The 18,562-nt window shown below is 38.2% G+C and overlaps 1 long non-coding RNA gene across 1 annotated transcript in view; it reads right to left on the minus strand.

Annotated features, from left to right (window-relative positions):
• Positions 1 to 18,562, minus strand: part of LOC122807005 — a 543,066-nt gene that overhangs the window by 134,579 nt on the left and 389,925 nt on the right. The gene's annotated exons all lie outside the window — the stretch shown is intronic.

The following is an 18,562-nucleotide window of genomic DNA, read 5'->3' on the forward strand; positions in this document are numbered from 1 at the left end:
TGTGCGCTTTCTGTTATTGCTTCAGCTTGCTTTTTGTTTGACAGTAGGTGTGTGAAGATGTCATTAACTGATCATATTAAATCTGAGTGAGATGATATCTCAGGTATTCCTAATATTAGAATGTTGTTCCTGAGACTATGCACCACCAGATCTAATAATTTATCATTGATGGTAATTAGTTCTTTAGCTTGTTCTGCAATTATTTTTATTTGATATTGCTTGTCTTCACAAGTAAAGATTTTTCCTTTTGAGATATTGAATATTGAAGATATGTTAGTGAGTCATTCATGTTAGTAAGCTGCAGTTAAATATTGTTGATTACAGATTGTATCTGCCGAAGGGCAGTTTTTAGATTTTCCATATTAAAACTGTAATTTAGCTTTAGTTTCACTGAATTTGACTTTTTTGTCTTCTCTAGTAGTCATCCTGGATCCTTTTACTATTTGATTCTTTTTCCAGAGTTGCAATTGAAGAAAACTTTGTTTTTGACATTTGGGTGTCCATTTATAATAGTCCAAGGACATGCTGTTGACAAGCTGGGATGGCATAGATAGTTACAGAAAGTAAATAAGTGAACTAGAGTGAAGATTTTGTTGGAGATTTTAATATTTTGATTAGTTAGATTACCCATTTGACTGCAGTTTTTATTTTCCTTTACTCTGTTTGAGGAACCATATGCTGATCGTGTTGTCTCGACTGTCAGTCACTAAGGTCTTGTTCCATATAAGGGCTTGATCAAGATAAGGATTGCTGTCATGTCACAGAAGATAAGTATTACTTTTATTTATGGATTTATTTATATAGTTGTTTACTTTAATAGCAGAATTCATAGGTGAATGCCGCTGGATAAGAATATAGAGTAAATAAGTGTTGCTCAAGATAAGGGCTAGATCAAGATAAGGACTGCTGTCACATCACAGAAGGTAAGTATTACTTTTAGTTATGGATTTATTTATTGAATTGTTCCCTTTAATAGCAAAATTCGTAGGTGAATACTACTGGATTAGAATATAGAGTAAAGAGCTGTGTCAACTTGCTGTTTACAGTTCACCAGCCATCTTGCTTCCCCCACTTTAAGGAATTACTGACCTTTGTTACTGGCAGAATTTCCTCTATGAAACTGTAGTCTTAATTTGTTATGCCCTCTAAAACCTGCACTCATTTGCTCAAGTCATCCATTCCCCATTCAGACCCAAATGCCATTCAAGGAATGTATATTTGATGGATATCATATGCACTAACTATTGTACCTGATGGATGCAAGAAAGTCCTCATTCTTCCTAAAGCTTTAAATGACTGTTGTCCTAGACACTCCTGCTGGTCTTTTTAAAAAAGTCAGATCAAATCTGGTCTTGATTACTGGATGCCCTTCCTCCTATAAAACAGCATATGTCAGAACAGCTAGATTTCATTGACCAAAGCCCTATTTTCTGATCATATTCATCACGCAATTTTAACAAGGCTCTTCAGATCTTCACAAGCACCCTGCAGAGCATAAATGGTTTTAGTTGCTTATGGTTCTCAAAATACTTTAAATCAACAGTAAATCTAAAGATAAAGCCTGGTATTATTGAAAGGCTACTACCTAAAAAGAATTTCAGATATGTTTGAAATTAAGAAAGCCCATTACAATCTTCACCACACATACCATTTTTACCATGGGTAGTTATTTTGCTATATTCTGAGATGTCTCAAAACTTAATGGACTGAATTTAACAGTCTTTGGGGCATTCCTAAGGACATTTCTCTCCCATCTTTCCCTAAGCAATCTCTAGCACCTTCTCTTTAAAAGACTTAGATGATCATTTTAATGACCAGTTTTGCACTTATGTTCACTCTATCTTCTCCACCACCTTCTCCATTTACTTCCAGCCAATCCAGAAGGTCATCCATGAGCACCTCTATCCCATCTAAATTTTATATTAAGATAAGGGCTCTAGTAAACTGGCCTTGGGCTTTCTGTAACATTTTTTGAAGGTATGACCCTGGATTTTTAATGAAGTCTGCTGCCACACTGCCAAACATTAGCTTATAATTTTACTGTTTCTTTATATTTAAGTGTATTTCTTGCCTCCTGGAACAGTATTCAGATTACCTGTCTATCAAAGCTCTCCCCACACTTCACCTTGTGTGGTTATCATCTTCTCTTCAACATTCAACCTTTAACAAAAGTTTTGTGGAAATAGTTGTCATGCTCTTGATTATATCAGGAGATATACTTTGTTTAACCACACAAAGCATACTTTGCAAAACATCTTTAGTATGCTTACAGCCTTTTGTTATGTTACTGATTCTAACTAAAATTCATGCAATTTGATGTTGTGTTTATAAATCTTGAAGGGCCTTTCAGTTTGCTTGAACAAAGTAACTAACGCAGGTTTTGGTTCTGGCACCTTAGTCTTGTTTTCCAGTTACCATAAGAATGGTACCTTTCAAATATCTTTTGGTGAGACTTTTTCTATTGCTATTATTATTACTATTACTATTATTATTATTATTATTATTATTATTATTATTATTATTGCTATTATTACTTATTCTATTAGCTGTTGTTCTTCAGATATCCAATGAAACTCAGTTTTGAGTCCCATTTTACTCTCTTGTTTTATTAATGCACCTACCCTGCACATGGAAGGCCTTGCCTCTGACTTGTATAGTGGTAATTTGATTCTTTTATAGCATGCAAAGGATATCTTAAATACATAAAAATATTTTCTAAAAGATATTATAAATGTTTTGTTCTGAAGTAGCTAAACAAATTAACCTATGGTATGAATAAATACTATTTATTTCTATCTGGGCACACCATCCTGTAACAACAGCTTTAAATAATTATTCACCTCTTTTATTAGCTAAACTTCCTACAGGAAGCTACAATCATAATTTGTTATGTGTCCCAAAACCAGCAGTCACTTGCTCTTTTGATGTTTTTTTACATCATCGACCCCATCTGTTTTTGAAGGAATGAATCTTTGATGGACATCATATGTGCTAAGTAATTCTATATATCCATTAATAAGTTATAACCAAAGTCACCACCTAAAAATATTTGGAGATTTGGCTCTAATCCACCAGTGAAGTTACAGCTCACAGAGTTTTATCAAAATTAAAAATGGCATCTTCATTTATAGTATGTAGTATGATTTGTCTTTAAAGTTTCTAGTCTCCTTTTATAACATTATATCAACCACACAATAAAATGTGCCATTTATCTGTTTATTTTCAGTTAGAGAACATCATTGTATGAACATAAATAAGCCAACTGGCTACCATTCTGTGAAAGGGCTACTTTATGCTTAGTACCTTAATTTTCAAACTGATCAGTTTCACCCACTTCGCCCAGATAAAGAAAAATGTTCAGTTAACTTCATAGGTTCATACTAGGCTATCTGCCCTAGGGCATTTATAAGCCTAGCCAGAGTGTGTTTGGGTATTTCGCCACCCGTTTTAAATTAATTTTGCTATGCCCTTTTTCGAGGTTAGTATACTGTGCCTCTGTCTAACAGTGACACAGAAGTGATACCCGGGGTAAACCTACGATCTCCCATCCACTCATCAAGATTCCTCTTGAAGAGAGTCAATGAGGGACTCTGCCTAACCTGGACTGGGATTTTATTCCAGAATGAAGGGAGCCTCTGGGTTATGAATCTGTCCCTCCAGCATGTCTATTTATTTCAGTGCTGAGGTTCAAGTCTCTCGAGCGCGTAGCTTGATGGGATTTGGATTTTCTGAGGTGCAGCATGTCCATTAATTCCGGGTTGGACGTGGCTTTATACGTCAGGCACAGATCGCCTCTGAGCAGGCGGTATGCCACTGAATAGAGCTGGAGTTTCTTTAACCGGGCAGCATATGGCATCTGTTTGAGCCCTTTGATCCTCTTGGTGAGGTACTTTTGGGGTCTTTCCAGTTGCTGCAGGTGTATGGTAAGGTACATCCCAAAAGGGGCATTGTACTCAATTATGGGCCTGATGAGGGATCAGTAAAGAGGCAGGATGACCTCTCCTGATCTAGATGTGAATCCCTTCATGATTAGGTGGGCTATATAAAATGTTTTTCTAACCACTTTGGCCACGTGGTTGTCAAATGAGAGATTGCTATCAACTTGGGTCCCCAGGTCCCTAATTACTTCTTCTGTACTTAATGGATTACCACCTATGTGGTAATTTGTGGGCACTTTGTTTTTGCCAAAGGGGATGACTATACACTTTTTGGCATTTAGCTTGAGGCCATGGCTCTGGCACCAGTTGTCTGTTTCTATGAGGCCTTTTGGAGGATGCTTATGTCTGCTGGAGAGTCGATTATGGCGCCCAGTTTGCCGTCATCTGCGAACTTGGTCAGCCACAGTCCTTCCGTGTTGGCCTGTACCTCCGAGAAATATATACCGAACAAGAGAGGTCCCAGGACTGAGCCTTGTGGGATGCCACTTGTAACTGGTTTGGAGTCTGACATGGCTCCAGCAATTCTAACCATGTAGGTTCTGTCCTTGAGCCAGTTTGCAACCCATCTAGTGACATAGGGGTTTATATTTAAGCTGGTGAGCTTATCTATAATGCCCGAGTGGGGTATTGTATCGAAGGCTTTTGCGAGGTCCAGGTAGGCTGTGTGGACCACCTTCCCCTCGTCAATGGCCTTGGTGACTGTTTCAAAGAAATTGACCAGGTTTAAGAGGCAGGATCTGCCCTTAACAAAGCCGAACTGGGTAGGATCCAGTGTCTGTAGGTCCCTAATATCTTTATTTATGAGGTCCATGATGATCCTTTCCATAGCTTTGCAGACCAAGCTAGTCAGGCTTATGGGGTGATAGTTTCCAGGATCCGCTGAGGCACCACCTTTGTGGAGAGGGACCACTGTTGCTGTACGCCACTCTTTGGGTACATATCCTGTAGTAAGGCTGAGATTGAACAGTAGTTTTATGTTTGGGTTTAGCTCTTCTTGGAGTTCATGTAGGACGCAGCCCGGGACACCGTCTGGTCCCATTGATGCTGTGTTTTTTGCTTTGGAGAGGGCAGCTCTTACCTGAGCATCTGAGATGTCAGGGGGGCAGCACTCTGCTGGGACAGATATCTGCCCTTTTTGTGGGGAGGGGGGGAGAAGTTTGCACTGAACTTGTCAGCTAGGATGTTGGCAATGTCTGTGGGTTCGGTGTATTTTTTGTAATTTTGGACTAATTCTGAGCATATCTGGGAATTCCCACCTAGGTTCCTAACATAACTAAAGAAAGCCTTGTGATTATCCTTAGTGTCCTGTGCAATTTTTCTCTCGAAGCTGGCCTTAGACGATTTTATGAGTGCTCGTAGTTTTTTGCTAATACTGATCAGAGATGCCTTCCCTTTTTGGGATTTTGCTCTATCATGTAGTAGCTTCCTCCTTCTGTTGTATAGTTTGTTTATGGCTGGGGTCCACCAGACAGGACGTCTGCCTTTGGAGGATTGAGTCTTTGTTTTATTTGGGATTGCATGATCCATGCATTCCTGAAAGTGTTCATAGAATGCGTTTATAAAGGATTCTGCGGTCTGGGCCATATTTTCCACAGGCTCGGGGGCTTTGAAGGATTCCACCTCGGTTTTGAGGAGTGTGAAATTTGCTTTAGAGAAGTTTTTCACTGTGGTTTTCTGGGCAGGGGGTGGGGTCGGGATGTGAATATCCAGTGAGATTAGTTTATGGTCTGATCTTACCAATGAGGGATACACTTCTGGTCTGGAGCATAGAGTCCTCATGTTGGTGATGATCAGGTCCAGTATGTTTTCCCCTTTTGTGGGAGTGGTAACAAGTTGTTCCATAGCATTTGAGTTTATAAATTCTAGGAACCTTTAGGCTAGGGTGTTGGAGCTAGAGTAATGCTCTCAGTCTATGTTTGGGTAGTTGAAGTCGCCAAATATAATGGTGTTTGGAGAGACCTTCATATTTTCTAGTGTTCTCAGGAAGGCCGAGTGAGGTTCCTGGGTTTGGGAGGGTGGTCTGTAGCAGGCTATAAACTGGAAGGCGGTTTTACCCACTGTTAGTTGTACATGGATAGTCTCTGATGCATTGTGCTGTGCCACCAACCTGGAGGTGTGGGTATCTTTGATGAATATTGATACTCCCTCTCCTTTTGTGGTTCGGTCCAAGTTTTGGGGCTGAAAAGCATGGTATGAGGTATAACCTGGTAATGCTGGGGTGCTCTCGGGAGCCTTGAACCAGGTTTCTGTTACTGCACAGATATCGATGTTCTCCATGCTAAGGAGAGTTTCAAGTGCATGCATCTTGAGGTTTAGACTTCTGGTGTTGAGTAGCATTACTCTTAGTTTCTTATCCCTTGTGATACCTATGGAGGTGGGTTTGTCTTTTGATCCTTGCCTAAACAGATCTCATTACCTTGGCTTACAGAATCAAGTTGTTCCTACCCTTAAGAAGACAATGTTTTTTCTTTACTGATGGGGAGGGAAATATGCTTTCTCTAAAATGACTCCTGCCAGATGGATCTTCTTTCTTCCAGCAAATACAAATAAAGTTAAGTAAGCCACTTTGGGAATATTCTGGAACAGTATCTTATCTATTTTCAAACTGCAATCAGTACACGGAGGAATAGTCATTTCCCTTCCCTTTTTTGTTTAGGTAATTTGAGCTCATGTTATGAGGCTTTCTTAACTGTCTTTCTGGGCTATTCTTTTGAAATCATTCTGAATGTTTTATTGAAACTATAGATATACATTTAATATGTAATCCATAAATCAAAATCAAGCAGATAATCTGTATTTAATTCAGTTTATCCATTATCCTATCTGTTGTGTGCTATTGTTATGTGTCATTACTGAAATGGGTTGGTCTCAGCAACCATCTTATTAGCTTATCAAACAAATAGTCTACCTATCTCAAATCCTCATTAACTACATTACATGCTAACTCCAAATGTTTAAAACCTAACTCTGTGTTAGGCAGAAAATAATGTACATTAAAAGAAACACTAGGTAAATCACAAATAAACAAATCATCACAGCATTATACCAATAAATCCAATAAGAACATCTTTGAGTATTTATTGACAGATTATATAGACTAAACAAGTCAAGTCCTAAAACAGCCAGTAAAGCAAAAACATGACTTGCTAGGTAAACATAATCGTGTGTATGTACGTTTATATATATATATATATATATATATATATATATATATATATATATATATATATATAAATATATTATACTAAATATAAAAAAAAATTAAATGCAATTCCTGATCATTTGGATTTCTATAAGGCTCCATGAAATGAATACTCCACTACATTAGGTGATAACAGAAAAGAGAAGGCCATACACCAACACATTGGCTGGTACCCTGGTGATTTAAAGCATTGTCAAAAAAATTAAAAATGATTTGAAGATGGCTATAACAAAATGGACAGGGGATCAGTGGCAAGGTCTTGAACATGCTGCTGACAGGAATGAGCTATTACATTATAAAACTGCTTTCTAGGAAATTCATTCATGCAGGAAATCAGCCTAGAGGATTATACCTCTGAGCTGTTAACAAGATGCTTTGTGCAGTCAAGAGTATAGGGTTCAATTCTTTCCATTTTCGTTTGCCTACTGTGTGACTTTGAGCTTAACACTTATCACTTAACCAAACAGTGCTCCCAGGTCACCCAAAAGGGACATTTATATCCAGTAAACTTATCCAGTTAGTGAATGAGTAAAATAAAATAAAACGTGTTACTCATAAGGTTAAAGATTGTCCAGTCAGAGGGATGCAATATGACTGACATGGTCAGTCAAAGAGGTATTCATTATACCTCCACTCACGGCATTAAGGATAAAGGCAACTTATGTTAAAATAGTGGCTCAGGCTTTTGATGACACAGGCAGGGAAGACTGGAGTGACAATCCTAGGAAGGGGGTGCACTATTGTAAGCACCTCTTCTGTTGATCTCTGATGGAGACAGTGGAGATATAGATTGTGTTGTCCATGGTGGGATAGAACTGTGACTGAGCAATACACTAAGGCATGAATGATACATCAGCATAGACAACTGAATGCATTTCCCAGGAATGAGATAAGTATATCCAGACTATGAATCCTTAGGAGAAAAAAATAATCCCCACTATCAATATGATGCTGCCCCATGAGTCCTCAATCTCCTCACCATCCCCAAACATGGGTCAGAGTTAGTGTGTTGCTGGCTAAGGTGAGGCCTATTGACCTGGGAAATGAGGAGAGGCCTTGGGAGCAGCTGATGGCAACTGTGGTGAGCATAACATGCTGAAAAAAGTCACAGAGGTGGTCATTCACAGCAGGCTTCTTACAGCACTGAAAACTGCATGTCACAAGTTAGAACACTGGATGGGCATTTAATGAGCTAAGATCTTAGGTGTAATGTATCAAAGCCTTTGCAAAGTTTTGTCAGAGCAGAAAGTAGTACCTCAAACAGTGCAATATCTCTAAAAAATGAAGATAAGTATGTTTGAAAACATGTCTCTCGTGAAGAGCGAGAGTAAGATTGTGAACAGAGTACTAAAAAGGCAATGAAGCCTGCCCAAAAAGAAATGTAAAATAATATGATAAACATGCTGACAACAGAGGGAGCAATATGTGTGTTAGTGATGCTTGTAAGTGCCAATGACTAAAGGAGTGAAAATAACTGGTGCTGCCCTTTTCAAAGGCCTAATGATAAAAGTTTATAGTCAACACAGTAATGACACGCAAATAATTCATGCAGTATTAAAAAAAACAATGTTGATAACACTGCAACTGTGATAAAAGTCCACTCTCCAAATAATACAAGCAAAGGATAAGATTGACAAATAAGGCAGAGATAACAGCATCTAAATATGTAAGGAAAAGGAGCAATGTAATGAAACAGCAACAAAATAAATCACCAGATCAGTACATTGTGCCATGCTTGGTAACTTCTCCAGCTGCAAACGTTTTAAAAGTACATCTTGGCATAAGTTATTCTTAGGGCAAACAACCACAAAAATGTTAATCATAAATCAGTCATGAAAATGGGGGCACTCTACCAAACAGGCTGACTTTGGCAGGCAATTGAAGTAAAAGGACAAGTAGATGATGACAGCAGTTCAGCAAAGTATACCCAGTAAGATTATTAATAGGTCTCTGTTGGTAAACAGCCTACAACTGTAGTCTACAGACTGTTCAGTATTTATAAGGAAAGATTGTAAGAAAGCAAAGAAAAGTAACAGAACTAGAGGAGAGACAGGGATAGTCTTGCTTTATCAAATACAATTTAACAACAGAATGAGCAACAAGGAATGTTGGGATAAAAAGTCTCATTTAAATACAAAATACATAACAAGCCATTGTTAATTAAGCAATTAAATGAAATCATTGCTTTAAAGCAGCTAATCATTTACAAACACACTAACACTATATGTTTAACTCTATGATAGTAAATAGTACTAAGTGTATAAAATCACATACTGCTGAATGACAAATTCTAAATGATTCAGTATTCGAACCAAAATAAAAACTGTTGATAAAATATAAATCCATAAACTGTGAATAAAATACTTAAATCTGGTTAGCCCTTTGCTTCACTATAGCTGCAATTGAGATGCAGTCATTTATATCAGGCTCATTCTTAGCATTCAATCTCAATTGCCATTTTGTTTCCCTTACTTTGACCACAACTTTGGGATCACCACCCCTTTCACTAAAGTTCACCTTGTCAATTATGAAAAAAATAAATCTTCTAAAATTAGCACAGCCTGTACTATGGACATATAATGCACTACATTTTGTTCTTTATATCCCTAATATATTCAGCTATCCTGTCCCTTAGTCTCTTATGGCTGTTCGACTCTGATGCCCGTTTGTCATGAGGGCAAAAGCACTAAGTTGATTATATTGTGTATTTTATTAAAGCAAATGAGGTTCTGTTTTACCACTGGTATGGTTATTTTTTTTTAATTTTGAGTATTTTAAGTTTGCTAGCCTTGTGGCTGGTTTAACTGGTCATGTTTAAAGATATGTCTATAGTCAATCATTGACCTTGGGCCCAACGTCATCTAGTACAAAGTACACATATAAGAAACCTCCTGTTCAGCTGTAGTGTTTGCTGTGCATCCACCCTGACTAGTACAGGTGTCTAATTACAATTGACCACTCTGGTTCAGATCAGGAAAAGCTTGCATCCCAGTCGTGCCCCTCCACATGTCTCATCACTTACAGTGTGAGTACTGAAGACCCCCAGAAAAACTACATACTCTTTAGCTATTATCCAATTCAGCACCATACCCCACAGTCTCCAAGAATACTCAAAACTCCAAGTACATGCTATGTATACGTGCACAAACAGCACAGTTCTACTTTCTGTATCCCATTATCTCCTTGAGGCAACTCTGTCATCTGCTGACACAGACTGCCACTTTACAGCATCAGCCACTGCCTTGTGACTATTCCCATACCTAGCAAGGGCCTACCCACAAAAATAAAGTCAGAGTAGAAGAAACAGACCAGTTCCATTAGAGAAGTCTTGCTGCAGAATCATCTCCAAGTGTAAAGAATAAGGCAACTACATCTAGTTGGCACCTTTTAACTCCATCATAATCTCTGTCTGCTTTCTAAGCACTGAGTTGACATTTCACATCTCCAGTCTAGTCTGCAACTGCTTGCCACTAGGGTGAGATCACAGTCAACACCCACACTTTATCTTTCAGGTGGTGGGCCCACATGAAGGCTCCAGGCAGCTTTTTCATAATTAATCCAGCTGGGCTATATGAGTCACTTGGTCACCTGACACTTACCAGTGAGTATCACCCCTCAGTCTGCCTGCAGGTGTGTCCCTTGTATCCCTAGTCTTTGAAAAGCTGCTATTATTCTTGAAACAAACCATCACTGGTTCAAATGTGGGGACTGCTGTTTTTGTGACCTATTCTGTTAGACAAAGTTACCAAAGCTCCAAATAACATTGCACTAAAGATCATGGGGTACACCAAACCTGAACCTATTACAAGATCATACTCCCCATGTACTGACAGTATCTCTGGAACATTTAGCAGATGCTGCTGTGTGTAATGTAGTCAGCTCCCACATCCACCCCCAAAATGGATTCTTCCATTTAATGGAGAAGTCAAGAATGTGGAATCCAGATGGACACTATTTAAGAACCCAGAAGTTAACACTGTATCAAGAAGCAGTGACCAAAAGGTAATCAGTCCTTGCTATGGTGGTAAACATATGATCTGCTTATATACATCAATACCAAAAGAAACCATCAAGTTAAGAAGAAATATATCCATGCAATGTAAGAGAGAGAGAGTAATACAGACAGAGTCTGGGTTTTACCAACAGGCACAGACAGGCCAGGTTTTTATAAATAAAACTACTATTGTAAATAAGAAGTGTTTAATTTATGCATATAAGATAAATAAAGACGTTTCTTTAAGGAGAGAGGAGTTTTTGTTGTATAAGCTACAGAATTGTTGCTATTACCTTAAAATTGAAAACTTGCTTTAAAGCGTTTGCTTAATGAAACAATTTATGCTTTATAAAAGGAGACATAAAGTAAGCCCATTCAGAGAGTATTGTTTGCCCTTATTGGAGGGGGGCTTTGATGCCCAGAGCAATGGCTGTGGAAGAGAGGCGGCAGAGTGAACAAAGACAAAGAAAACACCATAAGGAAGCTGGAGACCATTCCAGTTATACTAATCCAGAAGAAAGAACTATAAACAAGCTTAGACAGACAGAGAGAGAAAGCGAGACCTACTGAAAGAGGATATATCCCACTTGTATGGCACTATACAGGTACGTAATGTGAACTTTGCTGAATCACAGGACTTTTGTTTTGGGAAGAACCTGCATTTTTTTATATTTTCTGCCATGATGTTCCATTTTATATATATATATATATATATATATATATATATGCATATGTGTGTGTGTGTGTCTATTATATCTATACATTTAAAACCTTAATATTATTTTAAAGCTTACAATGATTATCACCTCTGTTTAACCCACATAAATATTAGTCACATCCAAAACATCTCAACCTTAATATAGCAATACAGTGTTTCAGACTACTGTAAATAAAACATTTTTTATGGGGGGGGGGTAGTTGTGAGGGCAAACCCTCACACCTCCAATATATACCACACACACACACACACACACACACACACACACACACACACACATGCACACACGCACACACTCACGCACACACACACACACACACACACACACACGCACACACACACACACGCATGCATTTATAAATGACAGAAAATTTAGGAGAAAAGTGAATGTCAGACATTGCTTTTTTCCTTTAAACTTATTCTTTTGCAGAGGGCTAGTCCCCATCCCCATCCCCTAGCTTATATATACCATACCTTGGAGAAAAGGGAATATTCTGAGAAATGGCAATCCCAGACTTACTATCTAAACACACATACACACACACTCACACACACACACACACACACACACACACACACACACACACACACACACACACACACACACACACACACACACACATATAATTTTCCATTTGTTAACCAGAAATCAAGCCTAGGTCCCCTCAAGGCTCAGTCCTTGTGAAACAAGTCTCCCTGGTTCACTATGGCAACTATTGCTCTCTAATCTGATCATTTCCAAGCATGCCTACTTATCCATTGAATCTTTTCTGAACCAATCTAATTTGCTGCTGAACCCAAACAAAACAAAACAAAAACAAAACAAAATTTCTGCTTTTCTTTCCAAAACAATATTCTGATCACAAAAATAACTTTGCTACATCTTCTGCATAAAACACTAGACTTGAGGTTGTCACACATACTAAATTACTTTGAATACCGTAGATGGCAATCTAAAATTTGACCTACACATTAGAAAGGACCCATATAAATACCATCCCTCAACATATATTAAATACAACCAACATACATACAAATTCAAACTACTGCTTAAGGAACAACTAATCTACAACTGGCTTTGCTCCTGCAGAACTCCAGACTGTCCATGCTATGCTTTCTCTCCTATTTCCATTCCATGTTTTCCACTTCAGTTCTCTATCTCCCACTTTTTATATATCAAGATTGCCAAGTAAACTACTGATTTTGTTATACTTTATGTTTAGCCAAAATTCACAGCTATATACTGTCTCTATGGATATTCCACACATGTTCCTATTTGTGGACCTTTTTTTGCTCTTGTTAATTATGTCTTTAAGCCATACATTTCACATTGTTACTTTACAACTTTTATTGTAAACGTTATATATTTTTTGTAATGGAGCTTTTCTCCATGGGCATGAAAATGGGTTTCATGTAAACAGTAAACAAATGTAAAATAAAATAAATATATATTATTTTTTTGTATCTTGTATGTGATGTTTAACATTTGTTCTTTTGCACTGTATTGTATTGTATGGCATCTTGTACTGTTTGTTAACTGTGGGGCTTTTTTTCCCGTATCCTGCACTGAAAAGGGGCCTGTCGTGGCCCAGTCAGACTTTTCAGTTAAGAAATACTAACTAAATCCCATACATTTTTGTTATTTGTTTACTAACCAGAATGGTCTAACTCAGCCAAGAGTTCATTTTCAGCAGGGGCCTGAGAAGAAAAGCTCCACAGTATAAAAAAGTAAAATAAAATACGGTAATATAGAATAACATGGTAAGAACTTATTTAAGGGGAGGAGCTGGCTTAATGGTTAAGGTCTCACGTATGCAAGGTTCATGGTTTGATTCTAACCACTTGTTAATGGCTAGGCTTGTAATGTTCAGCAAACTGACAGTACCTATGAAACCTAGAGAAGAATAAAACATTATGCAGAATTTATTCTAATGTAGAACAATGTGGGAATCACTATTAATAAAGATATTAAGCATGATTTGTGAATATAAAGGTAGGTAACTTGTTATAAAATATGACAAAGTAAGGGTGGCAAAATAATGGGCTATCTTATGATTGAAGTAGGGTAGTATAAGATAAAAATATAGACTGAAGAAACAGTACAGATAAAATAGAAGAGGTATAATGTTGATAAAAGGAAGGAGTGTGTTAGTACAGTGTTTATAATTCACATGTGAATAGAAGAGTTAGGTCATGTTGAGGTTGTGCAAAGAAGTAGGGGAAGCTGCAGTACAGGGATATAGTGAGTGTGAAGTTAAACATTTAGCCTGTTATGGAACTGTGTATATTTTATTTAATTTCTAAGGTCTGGAGGTATGGTGTTCCAGATTTTGGATACACAGACAGAGTACAATGACTCCTCATAGTGATTGTTGGCTTTGGAAACTAGTAGGAGATGAGATCTTAGCTTCCTGTCTGGGGGGTATTTCTAGATGATGTTTGATATAATTGGGCATGTAATTAGCTTGAAATGTGTATTCAGCAGTGGCCTTAGGTCAACTGGTGCCCTAGGCAAAAGGGCTCCACGGCGTCCCCCACCACACCATCTGGTGCTCCCATCCTAGTCTACCTACACCAAATAAATACTGTAAAAGCACCCCTACTAGAGCGGTGCACTAGGCAGCTGCCTAGTTGGCCTATGCCTAAGGCCGGCTATGTGTGTATTATGGGAGACTTTAACTGGGCAAAAGTGAAAAGGTTATACAATTCTAACTGGTGATTTTTTTTTTTGTAATGCTATACAGTGACGAGTTCTGTTAGTCAGACTGGCAACATATCTGGAAATTTTGTTTTAAGTTTGTTTAGAAATGATTTGGGGATACAGACTAGGACTGAAGATAAGTATAACAGGGTTGGGAGAAGCAATACCTGGGCTGTGTTAAGTCTGTGAGTTTCAGTTAGATAATGCCTTGATCTATAAAACATACCTAACATAATCAATGTATTTATCAAAATGTAATTAATGATCAATGATGACACCAGGTAGTTAAACATTTGTGACCTGTCCAATGTTGATATTATTTATGGACTTAATGGATACAGTTCCTGGGATGAACCAGAATTACTTTTGTTTTATTTATGTTTAGCTGGAGGTGAGAATTAATTTGCCAATATTCTATCAAGTTAAAGTGCTCTTGTAAGTTCTGTTGGAGGTGGTGGATGGAGATGTCAGTACAGATAACAAATGAGTCATCAGCATGACTGCTGAAGAATAGTGTGTTTGTCATTGATAAAGATGTTGAAAAGAATAGGGCAGTGTATGGATCCTTGAGGAACACCAATGTCTGTTGAAAGTTGTAGCATGACTAAAGCCATTTTACTGCTTGAGACCAATATGACAGGTAGTTTCCAAAACGTTACAGTGTGGTGGAGCTGAGAGCTATTGTGGCTAGTCTATGTAAGAGGAAAGCATGATATCTGGTGTTGAATGCTTTAAAGAGATCTAGATCTAGATCTAGATTTAGGAAGGTGGAGGCAGCATAATGGGTTTTATTTTGCTTTGAATGCTGATACCAACAAAGGATAAAAGTAAAATTTCAGTGATTTGCCGGCAGTTCTGAAACTGAACCTCTGGCAATATGTATTGATAGGAAGTTAAACATGTATGCATATGTAACACAACATATCTTCAAGGACTCTTGACATTTTTAAGTTGTCTTGGGGAGCTGCCCCACATGGATGAGAACATCATTTGAATAAGGGTGATGTGCAGAGCTGCAGTAACTACACAGGGATAAAACTGATTAGTCACAGCTTGAAGTTATGGGAAAGAGTAGTGGAAGCAAGGTTAAGAAGGGAGGTGATGATTAGTGATCAGCAGTATGGTTTCATGCCAGGAAAGAGCACTACAGATGCAATGTTTGCTCTGAGAGTGTTGTTGGAGAAATACAGAGAAGGTCAGAAGGAGTTGCATTGTGTCTTTGTAGACTTGGAGAAAGCATATGACAGGGTGCCTAGAGAAGAGTTGTGGTATTGTATGAGGAAGTCGGGAGTGGCAGAGAAGTATGTAAGAGTGGTACAGGATATGTACGAGGGTAGTGTGACAGTGGTGAGGACTGCAGTGGGAGTGACAGATCCGTTTAAGGTGGAGGTGGGATTACATCAAGGATCAGCTCTGAGTCCTTTCTTATTTGCAGTGGTGATGGACAGGTTGACAGATGAGATCAGACAGGAGGCCCCATGGACTATGATGTTTGCAGATGACATTGTGATCTGTAGTGAGAGTAGGAATCAGGTTGAGGAGACTCTGGAGAGCTGGAGATATGCTCTAGAGAGCAGAGGAATGAAGGTCAGCAGGGCTAAGACAGAATATATGTGTGTCAATGAGAGGGAGGGTAGAGGAATGGTGAGGATGCAGGGAGTAGAGTTGGTAAAGGTGGACGAGTTTAAGTACTTGGGATCAACAGTTCAGAGTAATGGTGAATGTGGAAGAGAGGTGAAGAAGAGAGTACAGGCAGGGTGGAATGGGTGGAGAAGAGTGTCAGGAGTGATTTGTGATAGACGGGTACCAGTAAGAGTGAAAGGGAAGGTCTACAAGAGGGTAGTGAGACCAGCTATGTTATATGGGTTGGAGACAGTGGCATTGACAAAAAAGGCAGGAGTCAGAGCTGGATGTGGCAGAGTTAAAGATGTTAAGATTTGCACTGGGTGTGACTAGGATGGATAGGATTAGGAATCAGTATATTAGAGGGTCAGCTCATGTTGGACAGTTTGGAGACAAAGCAAGAGAGACGAGATTGCGTTGGTTTGGACATGTGCTGAGGAGGGATGCTGGGTATATTGGGAAAAAGATGCTAAGGATGGAGCTGCCAGGTAAGAGGAATAGAGGAAGGCCTAAGATAAGGTTTATGGACATGGTGATAGAGGGCATGCAGGCGGTTGGTGTGACAGAGCAAGATGCAGAGGATAGGAAGAAATGGAAAGAGATGATCCACTGTGGCGACCCCTAACGGGAAAAGCCGAAAGAGAATGATGATGATGAGATGCTAAAGATTTGTTCTCTGTTGTTCACCATTCAGTAGGAGTGGAATGGTTCAGGGAAGTTATTACAGAATATAAATATCTGTCAATTTTATATTTGAATTTAATAGTACAATTCATGGAGTTTGTCCTACATAATAATTTTTGAGGGGTGATATTACCATCAGATAAGTGTACACCCATCTTTGCCAATTTAGTGTTATGTTACTGAGAAAAATGCTGTGTGTTTCAGTCTGTTTACAAACCGTTTGTGTCATAGTATATTTAAGATTTCTTGATGACATTTTTTTCCTTTGAAAGAGTACAGAAACATTAGTGCAGCAGTTTTTTTTCATTATATTGAAAGCTCTACTGACATTTTAAGTATTATTTATAATTATTTATTACAAAATGCTAATTATTTAGAAGAATCTAAACTTAAGACAAAAATAAAGGAGCTGTTTGTCCATGATTTACAGAAAAGTGACATTTTTTTAAAATCATATTTGCACTTTCACAGTGCTACCCCTACAAACAGAAACACAGGTCATGTATCAAATGATCAGACTTTCCAGACTGGTATCAAAATAATGTGTTCATGGAAGAAATGGATATTGTTCAAGATGTTTGTAGAGAATAACATATGAACTGGATAAGATTGGGAATAAGGTTATTATAGGTAGGAATAACAGATTTCAGACCATTTTAAAAATGGGTAGTTTGACCTTAAATAAAAGGGAAAGGACAAAGATGGCTTTGATTTTACCTTTCACTTCTGATTCCAAGAACATTAAATTTTGAGGTATACAGACAATTTGAAAGTTTGATAGATTCAACGGTAATGAGCCCTTATTTATTTTTAAAAGGTGCACAAATTTGAAAAACAGATTTGACATTCATTTGCCATTTTCTTATAGGTTCTTAGGCAGTTACTAGGATATCAGCCAAGAACCATTTTAAGCCTAGTCAAACTTACCCCAAATTTACCAAGCTATTATTGACATGTCAATACCTCAAGGAACTTTACAGTTATGATATAGGCTTCTACACATCTAGTGTTCAAAGGCTGCCCCTGTCCATTAGAGACATAGGTGACAAACCAGGGATAAAATTGCAATTCCCTGTCCATTGGTCCAAGGTACCTTTGAATATGGTAAGGGATGGGTTTTGCTTCACATGGATGGGAAGCCTGTCCCAGGAACAGGGTAATCTTTGTGACACATACCTGTCCTCCAACCTGCTCTGTTTACGGTGCAGATGAGATTTCGGTCCTTAAAATGGGTATTTCTGATATTGTTTGTTTTTTGGATGAACAACAAATCCATCAGTGTGGGATCAGAGATGTCTTGTAGGCTAGGCAGAGCTCACCACACAGCAGTCTGTAGGATACAAAGTACAGGGATACAGCTTTGAGACAGTCCTCATAGGATTTGTTGACTTCCTGTATTTTTTTTGTGAGGCACCTCTGTTGTCTGTCAATAGCCTTGTCAAGAACATGTCAAAGATGAATTATACAACACCTGATGTAAGTGTCCTTTTAGTAATCAGTGCAGTTTTATTAATGAAAATGATCATGTTTAGGTAGTATTCAAGGTACTTCCATGGCTACATAGTAGGTGATAATAGTTTTTTTTTATTGCTGTGTGTGACGCATGTGATATGCTCTACACTAGCAAAGTCAAAAGGACACTTTGTCAGGATTTATGAACTTACTTATAACATTCACAAAACGAACATAGGAGTACACTATG

This window comes from Protopterus annectens, chromosome 7.part0, assembly GCF_019279795.1.
Source record: "Protopterus annectens isolate FY-2018-M chromosome 7.part0, PAN1.0, whole genome shotgun sequence".
Lineage (NCBI taxonomy): Eukaryota > Metazoa > Chordata > Ceratodontiformes > Protopteridae > Protopterus > Protopterus annectens.